The following is a 12430-nucleotide window of genomic DNA, read 5'->3' as shown; positions in this document are numbered from 1 at the left end:
CAACCAGAGCCTCATGAGCTCGGGTGGTGTACCTGGGGTGGATAGTTTAATCTTTCCATTACGGCAGCAGAACCCCTTTGTCTGATGCTCGAACTTCTTCACATTGCAATATTGGTAGTTTTCAACAGGCTTCAGCATGTGCGTGGCTGGGGGTATATTGCTATACACGTGGTCGTATGGATCGGGTACGCTAGAGATAGAGGCAGAGTCGTCGTCAGCTTGATCGAATTCGACATCATCGTCGGTATCACCGTCTCAAGATATTTTTAGCATCAAGTAGTTAGATAAGGCTATACAAGATATGGACAGAAGACGAAAAATGTCAAAAGTACCTTGACCACCGAACATATAGCCCTCTTCATCTTCGGAGTCCTCCTCGAATATGATGCCATCATCATCATCTGTCACGGTAATATAAATGTTTATGAGGGTCCGAATTTCATTTGAAATATAAAATGAATACAGTCAAGGAAACTACCGTTGTTGTTAACTGGTGGCCGTGTTGGAGGCGTGGCGGCATTGTCAGTATCAGGGGTTGGAGGGGTATCTTCTGTCAATACAACACAAGTATAGTACATCAGGATCTATATTTTGTATTGGAATTTGGGGAAAGCTGAATGCAGGTACGAACATTACCATTGTTAATGACGATTGATTGTGTTGGAAGTTCTAAACCATTGATGTCTTCTGCGCATACAGTTGGACTTTCTTCTGTCAAGTCAGACCGTTTCTTGGCATGCCTTGTTGCAAAGTGCTCGTTACGACGGGCTAGCAATGCTTGCCTTTCTCCAGGTGTTACACGTTGTCTACGTGATCTTTGATTGGTAGCCATATCATGAATCTCCACGTCCGGCATCTGCTCACAAGCTGACTAGATGTAAATAGGGGTACCTTTGACTGCAGGAATCGACCAATCACGTGTGACTGTGGATCCATGTGGATCGAATGCATCCACAGTGAGTGGCACAACCTTAGGGACATACATTGGGTTTTGCATGGCGATGGAATCTTGGCTTAGAGTGTTGCGGCGCAAATCTTTCAATGCATTTTTGCGATCTCTCTTTTCCTGCTTGTCTTCAGGTGTCACATTTGCATAATGCACCCTCTGATGCATGCACATTATTTCAATTTTTTCTGGGGTGTTGCGACGTAATGCGTATCGAGCCTTATCACAATCACATCTTGCTTGTCTCTGCTCTGGTGTCATATTTGCATAACGTGCCCTATACCTTGCACGGCTTGCTTCGATTTGCTCTGTTGTTAGTTCTTGTCTACGAGCAATTTCACAAGTACTCCGTGATTGCCTCACATTAGAAGTACTCTTATTTCCTGGAATGAAATCACATGCCATTATAATAAATAGCTGAGCGCCTGTGCATTGCAACGGAACCCAAATGAGTCGCACAACATGTTTTGAATCACAAATTTAATTGAATTCCAAAGTATGCATGATGTAGAACTTAGGTCAAGTGTATTTAAAGAAATATTTTTAATATATATATATATGTGGCAAGAGATGTCTACATAGACCGGCAAGGCCAACAAGGGTCCAGCCTATAGAAGTATAACAATCCACGCTAATAAAGGAACAAACAAGAAATAATAGCAGGACATTCAAGGTTTATACAGGATAACTCAAAGGGACCATGTATGAACTTTTTAAGTACTGGAGATGTAAGAATCTAGATGTTGGCATGTGTCGAAACATGTAAGAGTATGGGTATGTGTTGAGCGTGTGTTTCAAATTTCTATCATTACAAGACCCCACTTTTATCTTTTGAATGTGAATATGCAAATATAGAAGCAGATAACCGTTCAATGTACCTGGAGACCCACTTGGAGTCTGAGTCAAGTCCATTATGTTGTCTAGGCCATGAATATCACCAGATGGTGGTGTGAAGTCACCTGCATCATGTTCAACAAAACTTTAGACAACTTTACATGACTTTGCATTGAAATTTAAATACAAACCTGCATGAGCTAAGGATTCCCAATAACTACTCTCGCCAGGAGGCATATTTTCCTTGTTGCATGCGGTGGGTTGCTCAAAAAACATTGACTTTGTCGTACCACTTATCGACGTACATGACTCCGTAACAACATTGGGGATTCCTACAAACATAATGAACCAAAATTTGATGCACTACTTTGTTAAATCCAGTAGATATTATGCTTGCAAGTAATTTGTATGGGCACAACACCTCTTGCATTTGGCGTGCATCCTAGTTCGGGAAGCGCGGATTGCCCTGATCCCATTTGATCGTTCTGAAAAGTCACTGATTGATGCTTATCGACATCTACAAATGCGGCTTCAGCTTTCTTTCACTGATATGCTTCACGATGCTTCTTTAGTATTTCATCTTTTTTCTGCACATACCGGTCCCTATCTCTTTGCCGCTTACGTTCTCTTGCATCTACGAGTGGTGGTTGTGTATCGGATGTCATGGATCCACCAACATTGCTATTGGTGATACTATCTAAAAAGGTACAACATGTAGTTAGTTATGGAGTATGAGACGGGACCTTTTCAAAGTAGTTGATCAACATTACCTGTGTTTGGGTGTTGGTTAGGTCCTTGAATGGCGCACGACCACCGCCTCGTTTCGAAGACGCCATCTGCTATGAAGACAACAAAGGACCAATATTCCATTACAAGGTATATATACTGCGAAGTGCAAAAGGGGAAACCATTGAACACCTAAGATGCTAGAATAAACAAAAGAGAGTATCGACAGGAGATGCCAGTGATTTATTTGTGTGTGCTGCTAATTTCTAAACCATGCTAAAAAATTGTATGCTTATTTTCTTCATAAACTTGTAGCTCTGTTTCTAGCTAGTAGCATCAAAGCTGTATTTAGACGATAGCAGAGGCGCATGAGTTAGAAAGTATGATTTTTGCCCTCAATAAGATAGTTTAGACTGATAGAAAAAAAAAGTCAAAGCTGCAGATCAGACAGCAGCTACAGGTATTCTATGTTTACAGCAATCAGGTAAATCACACTACTAATTACCTATACTTGCCATCATTCATCAAGAACATCATAATAATAGGAAAGTGAAAACTGAAACGGCCGACTAAGAAATGTCATCAGAACAATAATCTTGCTCTTGGTGTCTAATTCATATGTCCTGACCCAAGAGTAATAACAACTTTAGTAGAAGATGGTGTAAAAATTTATATTTTCTATTGCAGATTATATTCGTGAAGGTGAGACTTTAGCAGATTATATTCCTATGTTCTTTTAGTCAGATTCCAACAATTACAAATGCATATTCTTGATGTAACTTTACTTTGTTTTGATGGTTTCAAATACATGCAAAACCGGCGCACATACGAGAAGCTGGTCAGAATTTACAATTGAATTTCTCATAACTGGGCTGGTCTCATGGTGAAGGCCTCGATCTAAGCAGCAGCCAAAAAAGAAGGATCGGGAATTTAGACTGTTGATATATACAAATATGCTAATGCTCAAGCTTATATCAATTTGAGGGCCTCAGTAAAGCCACAAACAGGATGGATGAGGTAGAATCTAGGATGAGTGTGAACCAAGCAACCATGAAGATTTTTCCAGAGTTGTGATTAAGTCGTGAAACTAAATTAATCATCCAAGTGACTGGCGAATTTCAAAAGAGTTTATATTTCAGCAATAAATCAACAGAAAAGAAGATAGCAAAACAGACCAATTGCCCAAACAATATAAGTAAATCTGAACTGTCACTCAGTCACAATTTCAGAAAATTACCTTTTCTGGTATGATGCTCGATATCCCCTTTTTTCTAAAATTGAAACCTCTTACTATTGTCTGGTTTGTATTATGTCAGAAAATAAGGAATTAGCAGCAGCAGGTAGATTGAACTTTTAAGAAATATGTAACACTGTCTTTATAAGTTCTCTGGCCTTCCAATTGCTACCGGACAGCAAGCATATGGAAGCTTGGAGAAAACGCTAACTTCACAGTTGCTCTCAACTGAATACCTAAAAGGGCTTACATGCCAAAAGTTTGCAGATTAAGAAATGAAAAACACTTGGTTTGATCCAATATGGTCGTGGGAGTCACGGTTGAGGTTGTTTGGTTTTGGTCAACCTTGGTTGGAGCCATGATTGAAGTGGTTGGTCTTTGGTTAAGTCAAGATATGGTAATCTTGAGGTTTATGCTTCACTAGCTAAGTGTATGTGTATTGCAATGAAAACATAAATATTAGACGCGATAACATCAAGCACAAACTCAAGGTATAAAGATGTGGATACGTCATGGGAGTGCCACCGAACGAATACTTCGGGTGAGATGCCACAGTTTGATTGCAGATGCGATCAAAAAAGGAGTGCAGATTATCTGCTAATTTCCCTTCTAATTTCTTGATTTATTTTCATTAGTAAAATGGGTCTCATATAAGTAGCCGGTAATGAGGCAAGGAGGCTAAGGGTGGATGGCAAAAGTGGATAAATTATTTAAATTTTAGGGGTTTTAATTAGATAGGAGGAGAGGAAAAAGGTGATGCGAGAACCAACTCATGTTTATATAATAGAGATAATGTCTTCACTTAATTAATTACCCGCTTTTGAACTATTTTGAAAATAAATGTTGCTTTTATGCTAAAGAGCCATACTTCCCTCTATTTTACAGGAGAAAATATCTGCAAGGGTTTCGAGGGGAAAGTATTATCCCTATCCTTAATATGACTCTCTATCACACCGACTATTCTTATGAAGCCTTCATATTCATTATTTTCCCCATAACTTACTGAGTATGATATGTGTTCACACTTGTTATACCCAATCTATACTCAGATGGGGAAGATTTTTGTGGAGTTCACAGAAGAAGGATCGTTCTAGGGACATGTTCTCTGTCGATTGCCAGTGAAGATGTCCAGTGAAGATTGAAGACTATGCTTAGGCCATTACATTTTTATTTGCTTCGTGGACCCTCGAATGTCTCTTTTGTAAGGCAATTTTACCCGAATAAGTTAGTGATATTGTTTTGGTATCATCAATGAAGTCACTATATGTTAAGACTGATTCTTGGCTTCAATAAATAGCAGGGATTGGTCTGTTTCTCAGACTAGTCTTGACATGAGATAGGTGTGAATAGTAAAGAATCAATAAATAACCTAAGAACAAGTTCTTGATCTATGTACTAAGAACGAGATATAGAAGACTTACATAAGATGCCAAGTTTTCAACTAGAACTTGCAAACTCAATAAAAGGGATGCACCCTAATGATGATCAGCTGAAACACACATGACGTGCTCTATTTCTTAATAATCAACTCTTAACTCTCTCTCTAACATGGTCATGGCCCTTTGTTTTATGGTGCACGCATGCACTTTACAACTCCCACTCTAACACAACTCGACTCAGACACTACGTAAGAACCAACATTAGTGATAGCTGCTCAAAAATGGTCACTTATGCTATATCCGTGATGAGTCCAATAACAACCCATTACTAATGTGACCATAGGCTGGGACCTGGCCAAGACTGACTAATGACACGCCATTAGTGACAGGAGAGGAAATCATCTGTCACTAAAGACCGCAGTGATGGCTCACATGAAAGCTCGTCACTAATGATAGCTATGACGGGTAATAACTATGACCCATCACTAATGTGAAAGTCATTAGTAATGAGTGAGAGCTATAACTCATCACTAATGATTAGTCGGATCTCGAGCACTTCTATGATGATAACTGGTCGAAAGAACGCATATTAGTTACAGGTTATAGTTATGACCTATCACTAATAACTTTTACATTAGTGATGGGTTATAGCAATAACCCACCACTAATGATTGGTTGGACCTCAGCACTTCTATAAGGATAATTGTTTGGAAGAACGCACATTAGTGATGAGTTATAGCTATGATCTGTCACTAATGATCTTCTGACCGGCCCTTGTTCCTTCCAACCAATATCAGAAAGCTACTCAAAATCTGAATAGAATTATTAGTGATGGGTGATAGCTATAACCCATCAATGATAATTAAATATAGCTCATTTCAAAAATTTATAACTTTTTCATACGGGGTCGTATGAAGGCAAACTTTATATGAAAATTATAGCTCTTGATGAGATTTACAACTTTGTAGTTGATCATTTTTTTATTTGAAACAATATAGATGCACAAATAAACATCTAAATACTATCAAAGGAAACTACACACTTGATCACAAACTAAATCGTTGGATCTAGTGTAAAACTAGTAGGAATGATTGAAAAAGCCACACACAGGACCACAAAGTTGAAAATTGTAAATTCAAAGATTTTTATCGTGAGTTTGGTAACTCGGATTGATAAAACATCTACTCAGCACTAACTTTTAGATGCAGCACTATGTCTCCAAAAATTTTCAAGTAAATTGGAGAAGGTCAATTTTCGACCAAAAACTTCAGATGTTCTATCGAGGGTCTTTCAAGCCTTTTCTAGGGGCAAGAAAGGTACAGTGAGTTCTCCAAGCTAACGAGGAGGCGCATCAAAAAAAAATACAGGTGTAAACACAAACCATCCAAATATTTGTGTTTACTGAACAACAAAAGTATAGATTCGACACTTGTCTTCATTGTACTTAGTGGAAACAACAAAGGATTTCAGGGTCATATCCTAATTCCAATGTCATTAACTAGTAATCAACCTTAGTTTCAGATGTGATAAAATGTGATGTGGTTTGTCATGGAGTTAGAGTCTTATCATCATTTTGTTTAGGTGTTTTATATTTCTTAGTGTGTGGTTATTTATATCTATCATTGCTTCTACATTGCCTCTGTTTCTAGGAAGGTGATCCAAAAAAAAATTTGTTCGATGTTTGCTCGACATGCCTGTAGGTAGTTTTGTAGCATTCCAGGCTTGTAGATTTCTTTGGATTTTATAGTTGGTAAAAGCCTAGAGTTTAGATTCTATGAATAATAAAAATTAATTTGGCAATCTTGCACATGTAGGATGGGAAAGACTTTGCATTTCATTGCACATGTTGCTTTCTGTAACTGTTTGGATCGTTTGAGCCTAATATGTGTATTTATGTTTGTTGTGGTGGCCATACCTATGATACTTAAGATGCAAGCTCATGGACAAGGCCACAGCTGTGCTGCTGCGCCAGGTTGTGGTGATGCACAGTTGGCGGTTGCTGAGGCTGAGTCTTCCTAACCAGGGGATGGTAGTCAGGCAGAGTTGTTGGTCACGATGCGGGAGATGTAGGAGGGGCTGAGGACAGTAACGCAGGGTGCTCCTACTGTTGTGTCTAGACCAGTCCAAGGAAAAAATCAATCTCATCTATGTGTTGAGCCTAGAAATTAATCTCAACACATAGTAACTTTATTAATTAATATCATGACAATATCACACTCAATCGTCATTAAATATCTTACAAAAGTGACCTTCAAGGGCCAAGATCCAAATAAAACTCTATAGAATAGCTATATATTCTCTAATCCTTCACAACATCTCCACAGGCGCAATGGATATAGAATGCATCTTAAAATGATTCATCTTCAACGAATTCTTCGATTCCTTCTTCAATTGAGTGTTTAGTGATAGCAAGAGTGAGCACATGTCATACTAATCAAGTTGTGAGGAAATAATATGCATACGAAGGCTTCACAGCAATATAGCAATATGACTCTTTTGTGTAAACAACAATTAAATAAAAACATTTGAAAAATAGTAAATAATTAATTAAATAATTGTAAATAACTAACCACTTCAAGATTCCAACCATTTTGATCTAATCAACCTTCCAACACCTCAACCAAGGTTCCCACCATTAAGGTTGAACAACACTTCAATCATAGTTTCCACCACTATGATTGACCAAACCAACCAAACTACCAAGTTTTAATCATGTAAGATTTTTCTTGCCACTTGTAACCATGAGTACGGCTGATTAACCAGTTTTACATCTGCAAAGGTCGTACATTTTACTCACAAGACATGATCATACTCTGTTGTCGATACTCGTCAGTACCTTACACACTTCCAAGGTGTGCATCGAGTTGACTACTTCAAAGCTTTTACAATATCCCTCTCAGCACGTGCATACGAACTAAGGTTTCGTCGCAGCGTGAATACACCTCAACAATAGAAGCCCTCTCTTATGTCAATGGAACACCCTGAAAGGATACCCTTACGTTCCACACAACCGGATGGTCTACACAATGCTGAGAGTATGCAAATTAATTAGCTAGGCTCGTCTCATTTAAGGCTTGTAGTTGTACTATTTACTTAGAAAAGTCACACCATTAACCAGTCCTTAGATTTGAGTAAGCTACCACAAACCCAACAGTACATCTTATATCGGTCTCATCAAACCAATGCTCAAATCACTATATATGTTGCTACAGAAATTATACCATTATCTTTTATCATTGTTGCATATGAACATAATCATATTTCGTAGAGCAATTATCATGATCACCATCCCAAAGTAAGGCTAAGCATCGTCTACCCTTCCATAACTCAAAACTATAACAATGGCGGGAAGGATGATAAGGTAAACTAGGCTAAAGCCTAAATCTTGAGATTCCTGATAAATTATTAGCATGTATGTTTGTAACAATATATTTTAAAAATTAGGATAAATATGTCTAGAAACATAACTTGTCTTCACTGTACTCAGTGGGTTTTTAAACTCTTGATCATGCAGTCATTCTAGCTCCTCCAAAATGTTAACGTCTACTCACAAACATACATGAAAAGACAACAAATAAACACCAAGATCTAAAAAGAACGAAATATCACACACATGATCATGCTATTTCGGATAATCTGGTAAAAGAACGAGTCAAAATGAAGATATGGTTAACAAGTTACATCCTCCTAAAGATTAAAATAGGACCAAAAAGAGTATCTACAGATAGAATTATCATCGTTGTCATGCCGCCGGTTGCAGCCACCCCCATGCCTATGCCTGCACCATCGCCCATGCCTGCACTTGAGTCATCACTTGCACCCCTCTGCTCTGGAACTCCTCTCTGTTGTCTCCAGTCTGCTGAATCTATCTTCTACTCCCCTGCTTGCCAGCTCCTCCATCGTCGACAAGTGCTTTCTCCTCCATTCTTCATGGTACGACTTGTCTGCTCTGCTCTGTTACATATACTACTACTGTTTCTTCTATATGCTCCACTCTGCTTGTGTGCTTAGCTCTTACTAACACTTGTGTATTCTTTTATAGGCATACAAATAATTCAAATTGTTATGATGATTATTGATGGATGAACTAGAGGACAATAGATGATTGAAGTTACATTTTTGTCTTGGACAGGTATGCTTCAAATGTCACTTAAAAATATAATTATTTGCATTTTTGTTGCTATAATACAAAATAGTCTAGACCATCTAGTCATCGTCTAGACCATTTAGTCATCGTCTAGACAACCTAGATGCTAGTCACGAGGTAACCATCTATCTATGTCTAGCGTCTAGGTGAATACTGGCGCTAAGTATCCTAGGAGTTTTTCCTACAACCTCGCTGGTCTGATCATTTAGCACATTAAGATGTGTCTACCATGTATCATCATCACTAAATTCATTGATGCCCAAGTTCTTTGTGCTCTCCTCTAAACATGTCCAAATTTCGACACGAGATTCTTTTAAGGGGGAGGTTTGTCGCATCCCAAAAATTCCAACCATACATTGTGAAGGAACTCAAAATTTCACTATATAACTTAGAGATGAAGATAATTTTAGAAATTAGTTCATGAGACAAGATGAATATTAGTGATTTTTTTAGATTTTTGGGAATTAAATTAAAGTCCTAAAATTCATGCAAAGTTAAAAAACAATCAAATTTGAGGAATTTTAATTCAAATTTGGATCAAGCTTTTTGAGTCAAACAATCTAAAATGGCTTCATTGCCAATTATAAAGGTACTAAAAATTTTGGAGCTAAGGAAGATCCTTGGTTAAATGGAGAAAAAAGGAAGAAGAGAAAGAAGCAGTAGGCCTCGTCTTCCTTCTCCTGACCTAACACACAAGGAAGTCGCCATGTGGCCTCCAGTGCCTGCAAGCTCTTTGATGCCGTCTTCACACCGTGAGCTGCTCTTCTCTGCTCCTCGTCATGCACAATCGTCCATCTTCGTCGTCAAGAAATGAGCAAAAGCCTGTTCTTCCTCCCTATCTGTTCTCTCACTCTCTTTCTCTCAGTCGAGCGACCGCGTCAACTCGCCCTCCTCCTTGCCACATTGCTTTTGAGATCTACTTCGACAAGGTCATAAGGAGCTCCTTCAGCCATTTTGCACACACGTACTATCATCTTCCTAGTCATCGACCACCGCGCCATCGAGCTCTCTGACCACCTTGACGCTCCTCCGACCCAGTCCACTGCACCGCGAGCTCACCTACGCTCGGTGAGTCCCGTGCGCCCCTCTCCTCGATCCCTTCTTCTTTGCTCTACATCCACCATTGTCGTGGACCGAACACTACTACCCGCCATTATTAGCGTCGTGCTCACAACAATCTTTGTTGTCGTGTGCATGTGCCTTAAATGGACTCCACGTGTTGCGCTGAAGCTCCAAGGCCAACTGCCGTTGGTGGAGTTGTCGGCAAGCTCCCGACCATGGTTGAACAAAAGTCAACCCTTAGCTCAGTCCTCTTACTCCGGACCAACAAATCCAAAGAAAGGCTAGGTAACTCCAGGCATAAAAAATATTAGAGATTTAAGTTAATTCAAAAATCCATGAAAAATGAGAAATGATTTAATGTTAGATTGTTCATCTTTTGAAACTTGTAAAATCGATAGAAATATAAATATAGCTCCAAAAATTGTGAAACCATTTTTTTTTAAAAAAAATTATGACATTCTCTACATGTTAAAAATACTGGAACCCATGAAATAGCTACTTAATTGCTTGAAATTGATTAAATGTACTGATATTTTATTAAATCATAATTAAATCATCCCACATCCAAAATTGGTGAAACAATTTTTTAGTATTGTTATTATTTGCACTATCTTGCAATGTATGTGATTTTGAATCAAAATGCATTCGTCTATACATTGATAAACTATTTCAAATCTAGGATATATTGCTACTACAAATATAAACTATGGATGGCAATCCGTAAGATCACAATTATCTTTCATAAGCTACCTATATTTAGTATATACATCTATCACAATATATGGTATATATATATCTATCTAACAAACATTATGACTCCTAGGTTTGTTCATAAGCTACCTGTATTTAGTCAATATTTTAGTTCTGTTTTGGGATGATCCGTCACGTGTACGCTATGAATCAACTATATCAGAGTTAAATCCAATCTAATTTATGCACGTGCATTTAACTGAAAATCCATCATGCTCATAAAATTCTTATGAAACTGAAAGTGCATCTAACCCTTATGTGTGGTTTTGGTAATTAATGACAATACCCATGGACTAATAATGGTGTTGAGTTTGTTAGTAGGTTGTTCCATTGATAATGCATTGAGATATGCATGAGCTATAAGTGAATAGGGAGATTGAAAATGCATCAAGATAAATGAGCTTTAGGTTATTTCATAGGAGACGCATAAGTGATGAATCATAGATTTCCTGAGAAATGCCATAAGAACAAAAGAAATGCATCGTTGTCATTGAGCTCCTAGTGATGCTCATAAAGAGAAGGAATAGCTTAATAAGATTGACAATAAACTTGAATATTAAGTTACTTATGGAGATCAAGTAACTAAATGTATGACATTGTCAATAGAGTTTTATGGACTAACATGTGTGCTATGTGCTTGAAAATGAGTGGGTTTAGATTCTATATGAAGATTGACAATATGCATGAAGGCTAATAAATTACGTGTGGAGATCAAGTAACTTAAGGTACAAAAGTAGTCAATTAGGTTTTATGGACTAAAACATGTGTTTTGTGCTTGAAAGTGGTATGGAGTTAGGATCTATAAGAAGGCATCAGTTGAATTGAAATCATATATGCCAACAGTGAAGAACAAGAGTGGACTCCATATTTGATAAAATTAATTCCTTGAAGATGTCGAATACATAGTGATTTCCTATGGCAAGACGGTGCAGGGCAAGCAAGACTTGGCTGCGATGGACCATTCGTGGTGAAGGGCAAGCAAATGGCTTGGCGTCGAAGGACCAAGGCAGTGGTGAAGAGCGAGTGAAGGCTTTGCGCCAATGGACCATATGAGGTCAGAGAAACCTATGAATGTTTGGCATCAATCATATGAAGAATCAAGAAGAGATGGAGTGAAGATTATATGGAAGTTGGCATCCCTCAAGGTTTGAATGAAAGAAACGGTACTTGAAAGTAGTCAAATGCTCCAATTGGTTCAAACGAGTTTTACATTTGAATTTGAGTATAGGTATGCTGCTCTATTAAGAGGGATGCAATATAGAGCTAATTGTCGTGTCTCAGTGCTCAAGAGTTTCTAATCGAACCCAAGTGAGAGCTCCTTTTAGAAATCCCGGTGTGAAAAGTGTGGAAGT

The sequence above is a fragment of the Phragmites australis genome, chromosome 16, assembly GCF_958298935.1.
Source record: "Phragmites australis chromosome 16, lpPhrAust1.1, whole genome shotgun sequence".
NCBI lineage: Eukaryota > Viridiplantae > Streptophyta > Magnoliopsida > Poales > Poaceae > Phragmites > Phragmites australis.
Note: the sequence above shows the minus strand (reverse complement) of the source record.